The sequence below is a fragment of the Lissotriton helveticus genome, chromosome 10 (genome assembly GCF_964261635.1).
Source record: "Lissotriton helveticus chromosome 10, aLisHel1.1, whole genome shotgun sequence".
Taxonomy (NCBI): domain Eukaryota; kingdom Metazoa; phylum Chordata; class Amphibia; order Caudata; family Salamandridae; genus Lissotriton; species Lissotriton helveticus.
Genome location: NC_136071.1, coordinates 1,083,863,503 through 1,083,876,343, shown reverse-complemented (window position 1 = coordinate 1,083,876,343; position 12,841 = coordinate 1,083,863,503).

The following is a 12,841-nucleotide window of genomic DNA, read 5'->3' as shown; positions in this document are numbered from 1 at the left end:
TATGGCAAAAGAAAAAGGCATCAATGCGCCATATCTGTAAGATACAGCGCATTCCTATCCTTTTCCCTTGCGCCAGTGCACAATGGTCTGTCTGCACCAACAGTACTGTGTAGCCTACAAATAGTGGGTGTGTCGCAACCACTTAGCACATAATGGCTGCTAATTTAGAGGCATTCCTTGACACTCTGCTCTATGATCTTTGAAACACCTGTGAAGTGCAGCTCACAGCTCTCATCTCCAGGCTAGAAGAAGGGAAATGCCGCCTGTCTATCAACTACAAAAAAAGCACACTAAAGGCTTTCAGTGTTAATCGGGGCTCTACAATTCCTTTTGAGGAAATTCTTTCGGTGTCTCGAACTTGCTGAACAAAGGCTTAACCTTGGCCTCAGCTGCCTGCGCACAGCGAAGCCTATTGCAGAGAAGCTGGATATACAGTATGCATGCCAAGTTAAAAATGTGTGTGCATGCGTTCATAGTTTATCTTCACTTTTGGTGCACGTCAGAGCTATTCTGCATAGAACCATTAGAGAGACGTTTCATGGATGTTCTCTGAAAATTCAAGGCACGTTCTCTCTGCTTGCTCTTTCATTTATTGATGGTAGAATATTCATGATGTGTTGTAAACTAAAACTGTGCACAATTTAGTAAGAGTAAGCCCTATTGAAGTAGTGCTCTGTGGATGGATCAAGGCTTGGTTTTTCTCGTGTTAGTGGTCTCTACACGGCAGACATCTGCTCTTGCAAAGGGCTCTAGTAAACCCCCTTCAGGGTAAACACCAGTATAGAACTCAACTTCAGTTGGGTGTAAGGGAGGGTTTCTTGCTGGAAGAAAATTGCACAACGTGCGGCTTCCCCCTCTGCGGTCTTGTAGCAACAGAGAGAGAGGGAAACAGAGAGAGTGAGTGACACAGATGAAGAAAGACTAAAAGAAAGTTAGAGCGCAAGCAAGAGGAAGGAAACAGAGAGAAATACAAAGGGAGACAGAAAAAGAGAGAGAGGGAGGTAGAGAAAGAGAGAGACAGAGAGAGGGAGGGTGAAAGAGACAAAGACAGAGACAGACAGATAGAGACAGATACAGGGGCAGGGAGATAGAGGCAGAGACAGACAGAGACACAGAGACAGAGAGGGAGACAGAGGGAGGAAGACAGGGACAGATAGAGAATAAGATAGAGGGTGAGAGACAGAAGGAGGGAAACAGATAGAGGGAGGGAGACAGAGAAAGAAGAAAACTATGGGAGAGAAACAGAAAGGGAGAATGAGGGAGACAGAGGGAGGGAGACAGAGGAATATAGAACTGGAAATAAAAGCTCTAAAACACAACTTTGCTAGTGCATAGAAGAGTGCATACATAATCCATAGAAGTTTTAAGCAGTACATGTCCTAAGGTCCACTTTGCACCATGAGTACTTAGATACTACCAGAATGATTACAATTCTACAAGAAGAGTCTCTCAAACTATTTTTAATTTTAAATCATAAATTTATTCCTGAAACATTTCATAATTTAATAGAGCTTCTAACATCATTTAGTCTGAAATTTCATTTTCTGGATGATCAATTTCAAAAGTCATATCATGAAACTCGATGTCGTCTAATGCTTGAACAAAATCCTCATTCAATGTTTCGTCTAAGAAATCGCAGGTGATATCTCCAGCAGCGATATCTTCATCTTCTATCTCGCTCCACATTAAAGGTATATGTAGCTCCTCAATCAGAATGTTACTAATTTCAAAACTAATTTCCATATTGTTCTGTTCTTCTTCCATAGTGAATTTTATAATGTTGTTGTTCCTTGAAGAAAAACATAAACACTTCATGTTATCATTTTTCCTAATACATAATACAAAACAAGGTTTATCACCTATTTTGCCATTTAAAAAATATTATGCAAAAACCATTCTCAACTACTTTATATGATTAAAATTGCTTATATGAATTTTTAGTTTTAAATTTTCCTTACATCTTCAAACCAGTCAATTTTTATCACTATAGAAAAATAACTAGGGCTATTATAATAAAATGCAGTACTAAAAAAAGTACAACATATCTATTCACCTTACCAGTTTCAAAGTAGTTGATGTGTTGTAGTTAAATGCAAAGAATACAGGTACACTCAGTATATATATTTTTTAATTTCTTAAAAGATACAAAGCGTCTTTACAAACTGATGTACACCAAGGACGTTCTCTTACTTCAGCTCTTTAGAAGTACATCCGATCGATCATTTTTAACAGTTAGTTATACTTACCTTCAAAATAATAAATGTAAAAAAAATACTATAAATTTAGCATCTGTAGAAGACACCAAAATATACAGTTACAATTTATCTTTTACAACACAAAATCATATGTAAAGCATTTCAGATGCCTTTTTTGCTGTTTTCAGAATATATTGAAATACACTAGAAACAGTGAGTTCAATAGTACTCATCACATAACAGCGGGCAAAAAAAGACATCAAGAAGATTATCTAAAAAAAAAACAACAATCTCAATAACAATCTCAAATGTTTTTTTCTAAGACCAATTTCTTACGTAACTATGAGATATGACAAACAATCTTGAAAAAACAAAACACCATCATTAATTTTCTTTCATTATAAATAATATTACTTACAAATATATGCAGTCAAAATTCACAACAAAAAGTCGTTAAGAGTTTCACGTACTTTTCCCCATGGCGAAATAGTATGTGTGAATTTCTTAGTTTAAAAGTTGTTCAATAGAAACTCTGAGCGTTTGCCTCCCAGCCTTCAGATCCAAAACCACTCACATCATTTGCACCGTCTTCCACTACCCATTCTTCAGTCCAACGCTATTCAACATCTCCATGGCCACCTTTACACAAATGGGCCACCAACTCAACTACAATATTATCTCCTACATCGACAACACCCAGCTCATCCTCTTCCTCACCAAAGAGTCACATACCACAAAAAACAAACTTCCACAACACAGAGACCTGTAAGTGAGTTGGCGCTATAGAAAACTAAGTTAACAATAACAATAACAGTTAAGGACGTCACCAAGTGGATAAGGAGTAGCTCTTTAAACATGAATTCACACAACATGAAGATACTCATCCTCAAACTCACACCCTTAACTTTAGATAACTCCTGCTGGTCAACTACACTGTGAACAGTACCAACACCTACTAACCATGTACACAACCTATGATTCACATTGAACTCCTCCATCTACAAGTGTAAACAAGTATACAGCATTTCCTTATACTGCTATAACACCCTCCATATTCTCCACAATATTTACAAGCACATCTTAAAGAAAACAAGAAGAAACAGACTACACTGTGGCAACACACTCTGCACAAGAATTCCAGCCAAACACATATAACGACTACAACCAATCCAAAGCACCTCCACCTGATTGATCTTCAATGTCCCCTGCAACAGCCACATCACCAATGACATGATACACCTATTCTGCCTCAACAACAGGATTACCTTCAAGCTCCCCACCCTCAGTTACAAAATACTCCACAACACCAGACGAATCTACCTTAACAACAGTAATCCTGAAAGGCCAAATTTTGATCTTAAAATTTTGGCTTTAAAAATATTAGGTAAGAATTTGGTAACTCGTTAGGCAAACGTTGCTTAAAAACTAATTTATCCAACCTTTCAGACATTTTAAATAAACAGTGTAATGTCCAGATGTTGTAGAAGGTCCATCATGAAAAATAATTACTACAGCTACAAAAGTTCTTCCTGATATTGAAACTTGACCAGCTACAACATTTTTAATTAAAGTTTCAATTTTTCTTCCATCAGCTCTACAACGTTGCAGCATTAAAATAACATACTGTCCATATCTTTGTATAAATAATGTTGATGACATTTCTGATTTACAATGGCTACACTCCATGTTTTGACTAGCTCCTCTAACTAGATTGTTAAAAGACACTGATTCACAGTCTGGTAAAGTGAAATATATGAATCTTTCAATGTCTATGTTATTGGTACATGTAAACAAACAATTTTGACAGTCATTTTGCCATTTGTAAGAAAGGCCAAAAATATGTTCAATATCTATACCTTCATCTTCTAGTAGACTAAGCATAAACATTAAAAATTCCTGACAATCTTGCTGAATATTCTGTGTAAATTGAGTAGAACCGGAACATATGTCCAAAACAGTTCGAATATCGGAAACACTTTGTATTTTACTTTTATCACTATTACATTTATCATAAACAGAATACAACAATGAACAGAATCTTTCGTCTCGATTTTCAACAATTTGCTGTTGCAAACTTCCAGGAAATAAAACAACATTAACTACTACATTAGCATAGCAGTTGACAGCACAACTATTTTCAAAACGATAACCAACATTCTCTTCAACACTGTGCTTTTTCTTTTTGCTTGCAAGCGCAACTTCATCTTGGTTTTTTTCTTTCTCTACAGTTTCACTACAGATATTCTCAAATCTTCTTTTTCTACCTACCACACACTTTTCAAATACTGGATATTGACCTAAGCATATTCTCTTCTTAACCTATTATACTCTTTCACACAATTTGCATCTGCACTAACCTTTGCCTCATTAAAAGTACAATCCAGCTAAAGTTCTGACTCGGGACAAAGCAACATATGCCATACCCTCTTTAAACACGATACTTCCAATATTCACTAAAGCACTATCTACACTTAAACCTTGAGATTTATGAATGGTCACCGCATATGCTAAACAAATAGGAAACTGTTTTCTGTGTACATACAAATCTTTTACAAGTAAGAACCGAGATGAACAACGACTAAATTTTTGTATTTTAGGAATTTCATCAAATTTGATCTTCAAAAATTCAATCCCATCTCTATTTACATAATTAACAAAATCAACAATTTTACCCATTGCTCCATTTACTAAACCTTTTTCCACATTCAAATTATGGGGTAAAATTACCTACGGTTTACACATGCATACAAATTCTTTTCTAAACCAGCAGTTTTACTTATCGACTTCTCCAAAGAATCCAATTTCCTTTTCAACTTTTTAGTCAAAATAAATGTGATTTCTTCATGCTCTATTTTATCAAAAGCTTCCAATTTTATAAGTTCTTCATTTTCCAACTTTAACATTTCTTCATTGAATACAGAACATTCACATAGTGTTGGCATTAAGCAGATTACAGACTTGTTTTTTGCAATTTTCATATATATTTTCTCTGGAACAATATTTTCATTTGGAAACAAATTGGAAAGTAATCGTCTCAGTAAAGCTTGTTTGCCATGTTCTGTCACTTTTCCAATTCTTACATCTTGAAGAATTTTTCCATAATCTGCATCATTTGCCTGACGCATATTTGTAATAAGTTCCTTATACTCAAAATATGACCAATTATTAACATTTCCAATACTCCCCAAAGACTTTCTGGTATCTTCATGTGCTAGTGTTTTAAACACTGGTTGTCCTTTTACAGGAGTAAGTTGTAGAAGATCTCCAAAAACTATGACTTGTTTTCCTCCAAATAATACGTCATAGTCTGTTTTAAGAATTTGCTGCATTCTTAAATGCACAAAGGCAAGCATTAAGTTTGATACCATGCTTACCTCATCAATAATGAGAACTTTCATTTTCTTCAAGACTCTTGCAACTTCAAAACAAGCTTCTCCAGATAGCTTGTAGTATTCTAATTAGTTTTCATGCTCTACTGGTAGCATTAATAAACGATGTAATGTAACTCCTTTAATATTGTGTGCCGCCAACCCAGTTGGAGCAGTGATAACAAAACACAAATACGAATCAGTTGTTGTTTTGTGTAAATAAGTTGAAATTACTTTAATTAAAAAACTTTTTCCTGTTCCCGCTTGTCCACTCACATACAATCGGATAGGTTGAAATAATGAGCAAGAGCACTCTTTCTTTTCATGAAGTAATCCATAGTTAATCTGTTCTCTCACTTGGTTCTCCTAATGGATCCTGACTTAACGGAGCAGAAGTTTGACAGTCTTGAGAACTGTCTCTAGCAATCTCAGCTTCTTGTTCAATTTCATCGTTTAACATTTTCGCATAATTAGCAAAAACAGGACATTCTATACTATCATTAGTTGCATTGAAAGAATCTTCATAGCTGTCAAAATCTCCAAGTAATTCTAATTCTGAACGCCATGGCTTGAAAAGTTGCAAAAGAGCTAAATAATAAAATTCCCTTTTGTCAGATGTTTCGCAACTCAGTGTACGGTGATTAATCAAATGCCCTTTTCTTTGTTTCAACAGACATCCTTCAGAACCAATCACGGCATATATACCATTATTGATGTTTTCTGTAATATTCCGTTTAAAAATATAGTTTTGCAGCACTTTATAGAGACAAATGTTCTCCAGATGATGACTTCTGTTTGGACAATATGTATCCAACATATTTGTTTTCACAATGTCTGTACTTTCTGGCTCCTTTTCAGCTAAATATTCAATTTCTTCTACAGATTTAAGTACTCGGTTTCGTGTTGCAGCAAGACCTAGACTTACCCAAATGATTCTTTTAGATTTGGAGTATAGACTTGCAGATGATAAACAATCCGAGCATTCATACGCACTAATTTCTCGATGAGATAACATCTTCAAACTGTAAGTATATAATTTCTTACTTAGACTCTTCTCGTGGGAAATCTCTTCCCACATTTCCTTAAATTCCGTCTTTTCTGATTTAGTTATGTACAATGTTACATATCGAGCAACAGCAATGGAATTGTCTGCAACATATTGAATATCCATGTTAGCATTCCACATAGACAAAATGACTGGGTTGTAGTCATTTAAGTATTTTGACTCTTCATTTCTTCTTAAGTTGTAGGTATTTTTAGGAGACTTACTTGTGATAGTATGTCGCAAAGATGACATAAAACAGTTCACTCTTCCTTTCGATATTACTGGACGTGGAAATCCAAAACGGCATTTGGTGTAGAATTTGTCTTTAGATTTGTATTTTCGATGACAGTATTTCCCACAACGATGGCTTTGGAACCGTAAGACTTGTTGTATTAAGTCCTTATCCTGAGTGATTTTGGGTATATCACATGTAGCATATTCTTCAATAAAAGACAACACAGTATCATCTGACTCTATTCCAAATTTGGGAGCATCTTTGATCCATTGTAGCATGTGTATGTGAGGAGCACCTCTTGCTTGATACTCCTTTCTCCAAAAGAAGTCCACAACCTCTCCAAGAGGAGGATTTTTTTTATTGGTGATAAAAGACATCACAGCTTCAAATCTATGATTGAAATACCTGCATACATTAACTGGATCCAAAGAGAACAATTCTCCAGGTGTCTTGTATTCAATATTTATTATATTTTGATTTGCCTCTCAAAGAAATTGAAGTAAATCATCCCAAGCATATTCAGCACAGCCATGTAGGAGTTCCTAAGTTCCTTAACATACATTTAAGTTCTCCATGACGACGGTACCAGTACTCATTAGTACCACGCTGACATGCCATGAGATTAATTAGCTGAGATTCCAAAACGTAATTTTTCTGGTGTACTTCATCCATCAATTCCTTTGCCGAAACATTTTGCAGATGTACACCTGTTTTCAATATATGATTTATTGCATAAGAAAGTCCAGAAGAATCACTCTCAAACAAAAGATGAAACAAATACGGAATACATAGTCGAAATTTTGGATCTTCTGCATACAATCTTAATGCCCGGTGTTCAGATGCAGGAATCTGCACAGGTCGGTCATCATATCGTCCTCCTTTTCCTGTAGGAAACAAATGAGGGAAACAACGAGCTTCCAAGCTTTTTTCCCATACACTAATGGGACTTCCCTTTGCTTGTTTCATTTGGAATAACTCTATAGTATTCCCCATCACTTCTTTGGAATGCAGTGGATGAACACTGTAATGTTAATTTATTTCTTCAGTTCTGGACACATCCACTTTTTCAATTTGTCCAGATGGCAAGTCACTATCTTCTTCTACAGTTATGTCTTCTTCACTCATAAACACATCTTTATAATATTGATTATTTTTTATCAGATACAACGTTGACTTTTTCACTTTCCTAACATCCACTAATTCCTGCCAGATTTTCTTACTCTTAGTAGGAACGCTATTAACAAAATAACTAAAGGTTCATCTTCTACATTTTCTACACCAACTGTTTCAATATCTTTCTTTAAATCTAATGGCAAATACACAACTCTTCCCTTTAATCTTCTCTGTAAATCTGAAGGAGGCAATTTCCCTGTCTTAGGCTCCATACGAACAAGAGCCTGAAAAGGATGCACACATTGAATAAGAATAGACTCATAAGTATTTAAATCCACGAATTCAGAAGGAATTTTTACCAACTCAAAATTATTATGCACAGCTCTAGCAGGCATTTTATTCTCGTCTAATTTGTTATTAACTATATTTACAAATACGCTGATCACAACCCAAATCAAAAGTATTCTCTACCAACAAATAAGTTACAAATTCTAACCACTCCGTATTATTTTCCTTTTCACATTTTAAATACAAATCAACAGTCCTTGTCTGATTTTTATAATGAGTACGTCGACAACAAATGCAAGAATAATTTGGTGTTTCACCTGAAATAAGCTTAAACTTTGTAATTTCTTGCTCAAATTTTTCTGTACTGCAATGTTGTACATTCTCTTCTACATTTCCTTCTACTAACGTATCAATTTCTGCACTATCTTCTTCTGCAGCAAAGTAACTAACCTGAATTTCATCACAAACGTTCTTTACATCTGACACAGATCCATGCAAAAGAGCACTGTTCAACTTCTCTAACATAGGAGCTGGACTTTTTGCATATTACAACGTTCTGACTAATTTCCTCATTTCAGTATGATGCACTGCCAATATCCTGAAATGGTGAAAACACTTCTACATACTTTTTTAGAAAGACAAGCCAAAGAATGTCCCTGCAAACCAGTATTTTCTCTCACTCTTCAAGGGTCTAATCCTTGCAACATCTTAATCTTTTGTGTAACACTTTTCTTAGTATAATTACGTAAGAAATTGCGTAAAAAATCAATAGATTCCTGCTGTACTCTACAAATACTACTGCAATTCCAAGTGTACACTGGGGCTTTAGGCCTTCTCCCTAATACTTCATCAGCTAACACCTCTCCTACATTTCTAGAAACAATTTTCTCTTTCTCAATAGGACAACCATTTTTTACCTCATAAGCACTACCTGTAGTGTCAACTGCATGCAACGACTCATTACTCTGAAAATAACTTTCTTCATTAAAAAAAGGCTCAGAACTTCAACTATGTTTCCATTCACCCAAAAAAACTTCAGAAAAATTACTTCTATTAATTACTCTTCTCCCTTAGTTTTGCTCTACATTAAATGGATTGGCTTATCTAGAGATCAAATTCTATTGATTACTAAAACAAAACGTTTTTTCGTTAATTCAAAAACTTTCTCAACTACATTTTCAATGCATTTTCTCTTCTTATAAAATGTTTTTTTTCTTACAATTCTTTATTAACTTTGTCAAATTAAACAAAATTCTATTATAAAACATCTTCTTCCTTATTTCCTGAAAATGGTTTTTCCTCCTTTTACTATATGCATTTTTTTCACAAGTTTTTCCATGGTTCTTATCTTTTCTCTTAGTTGCAGAAACAGTCACAGTATTTTTTAGTTTGCGCACACTAATGTTACTGGTTGACAATCTTCGCAGAAAAGTCTTAGTTTTCTTACCAGGACTTTTTTCTTTTTGTTTACACATTGTTGTTCAGGTAAAAGTTGAAGATGAGTTCTCTTTAAATGAACTGCTTTCTTTTGTCCTTTCTTCTTTTCTATTCTAGAAGACATGATGATTTTTTTTCAGTGATGATCAAAAGAATCTATTATAAAAAATATATATCACTTTAGAAAAATAAATATATCAAATACACTTTTATATTACTTATAAGAAGAGAGGAGATAATATGACAACAAACATAAGAATAGGAAAATAGAAGGACTTACAACAAGAGAAAGAGGACTATGAGACAATAGGAAATATAAATACAAATATACTGTAGTATAAGGGGATAAATAGAGTATAAAAAGACTGGAAAATATGAAAAGATAAAGAGCAGTATGAAAAGAAAGGTGGCAGTATGAGGAGAGAAGGGAGATTATAAGAAGAAAAACACAGAGTATGAGGAAACAGGGGTGCAGTATAAAAAGAGTTTAGACAAGGGAGTATAAAAAGAAGTGGGACTAATAGGAGATAGACAAGACAAAGAGGACAGAGAGACACTAAGGGGCCCATTAAGATGGCGGGCGGATTGCCCCCGCCAGGCTGGCGGTACCCACCACCAGCCTTGCAGAGGCAATCCACCGGCCAACCCAACCAGAATGACACCCCGCTATCTTAGCATGACTGGGGGGTCCACAGCGCTCGAAAAGATCGTCCACCGCTTTTCCGCCCCGGTTGCCTTGCAACCAGGGCAGAAAGGGTTTAACATGGTGGTGGTGTCTAATACACACTGCCAACCATATCATAATGGGCCTCTACAGATGCCTTTCCGTAGCAACAATGCTGCCACGGAAAAGCAAGCGGTCTTTACTGTGAAGGCCCCCTGCAGGTCCCTGGAGTGAAGGTGTAATTGAGGATGCACAAAGGAGGTACCTGTGGTATCCGCCAGCATTTGCATACTCAAAACAGCAGGCACCGTGCGGTTCCTGCCGCATTGTTTATGCAAATGCATACATGCATTTTTAGTATTGTGCCGGGCGATCCTGAGAGCACCGCCCGCCACAATTATTAAAAATGCAGGATACACCCACCACGGTGGCGGGCGCATCCTACTACTCTCCACCGGACCCCCGCACTTATGGCGGACAGTCCCAACTACCATGAGGATGGCAGGCGCACTAAGTCCGCCCACAATCCTAATGACCCTCTAAAAGCGGCACTATAAGAAAATACAAGTGAAAATAAAGAAAGAAGGAAAATATCACAAGAGAGGAGACAGCATAATGCAGAGAGAGGTAGACTATGAGGAAAGACTGCGGAGAATATGGAAAATGGTACGAGTATAATTCCTTAATTTACACAGATGCTCAGTGTAATTCTAAAAAATTATTTAAAACCATACATTTTACTAAAACACATTTACCATACTAATACATTTAAGTGACTGAAAACATTCTATATATATAACCACTACATTTCAGTAGACAATCCTGACTCATTTTGCAAATACATTTCCAATTTGCAACATTACTTTATTTGCCAACATTACATCCAAAAATGAAACACAATACAACAAGAGAGAGTCCCAAGGGACTTATAAATCTGCCCAAGAATGTATGCAGCAGTCTGGTATACTGACTAGAGAATTATTAAGAGAGACATATAACAAGAGAGAGAGGAATAAGAGGTCAGAGGATACACTATAAAAAGAAGGGGGACTATTAGGAGACAGAAGAAGACAATAAGGACAGAGGAAGACTTAAAGGACAGGACGGAGTATGAGAAGAAGTGGCACTGTGAAGAAAGACAAATTAAAATAAGAAAATAAAGGAAAATATCAGAACAGAGGGAACACTATAAGCAGAGAGAGATAGACTGTGAGAGCGACAGCGGAGATTATAGAAAAAGGTGCAAGTGTAAATCTTTAATTTTCACAGATGCTCGATGTGATTCTATACAAAAATGTTTAAACCATACGTTTCACCAAAACACATTTACCACACTAAAACATTTTAGTGACTAAACACAATCCCTGTATATAACCACTACATTTCAGTAGACAATCCTGACACATTTTGCAAATACATTTCCAATTTGCACCATTATGTTTTTTGCCAACATTACATCCAAAAATGAAACACAAAAGAACAAGAAAGAGGACCAAGGGGCTTGTAAATCTGCCCAAGAATGTATGCAGCAGTCTATGTATACTGACTGGAGAATTATTAAGAGAGATATATAACAAGAGAGAGAGGAATACGTGGTCAGAGGATACACTATAAAAAGAAGGGGGACTATTAGGAGACAGAAGGAGACAATAAGGACAGAGGAGGACTAAAAGGACAGGAGGGAGTATGAGAAGAAGTGGCACTGTGAGGAAAGACAAATTACAATAAGGAAATAAAGGAAAATATCAGAACAGAGGGAACACTATAAGCAAAGAGAGATAGACTGTGAGAGAGACAGCTGAGATTATGGAAAAAGGTGCAAGTGTAAATCTTTAATTTTCACAGACGCTCAGTGTGATTCTAGACAAAAAAATGTAAACCATACATTTCACCAAAACACCTTTACCACACTAAAACATTTTAGTGACTAAACACAATCCCTGAATATGACCACTACATTTCAGTAGACAATCCTGACTCATTTTGCAAATACATTTCCAATTTGCACCATTACTTTTTTTGCCAACATTACATCCGAAAATGAAACACAATAAAACAAAAAAGAGGCCCGAGGGGCTTGTAAATCTGCCCAAGAGTTTACGCAAGAGTCTATGTATACTGACTACAAAATTGTTGATTTAGAACACAAGCCTAATTCTACAGAAGCAACACTATTAAATATTCTGCACCTAAAAAAGTGACTGCACACATTCTACATTTTTTAGTACTGCACTTTATTGCACAAAAATGACTAACTAAACACATTAACTTACCAAATAGTTGTATCACAATAGTTATCCAAATGCAGAGAAAGTCAGAATATTGTTCTACAAACTTTACAGAAATAAACACATTACTCTTACTAAAAATAAAATGAAACACATATTGTCCCTTACAAGTAATCAACTCACAACTCAACAAACTGATTGGAAGATTAAGAAGAATGCCACTCAAACAGCAGATAGCCTTACACAGAATCTCTTTGCTTCAGTGCGT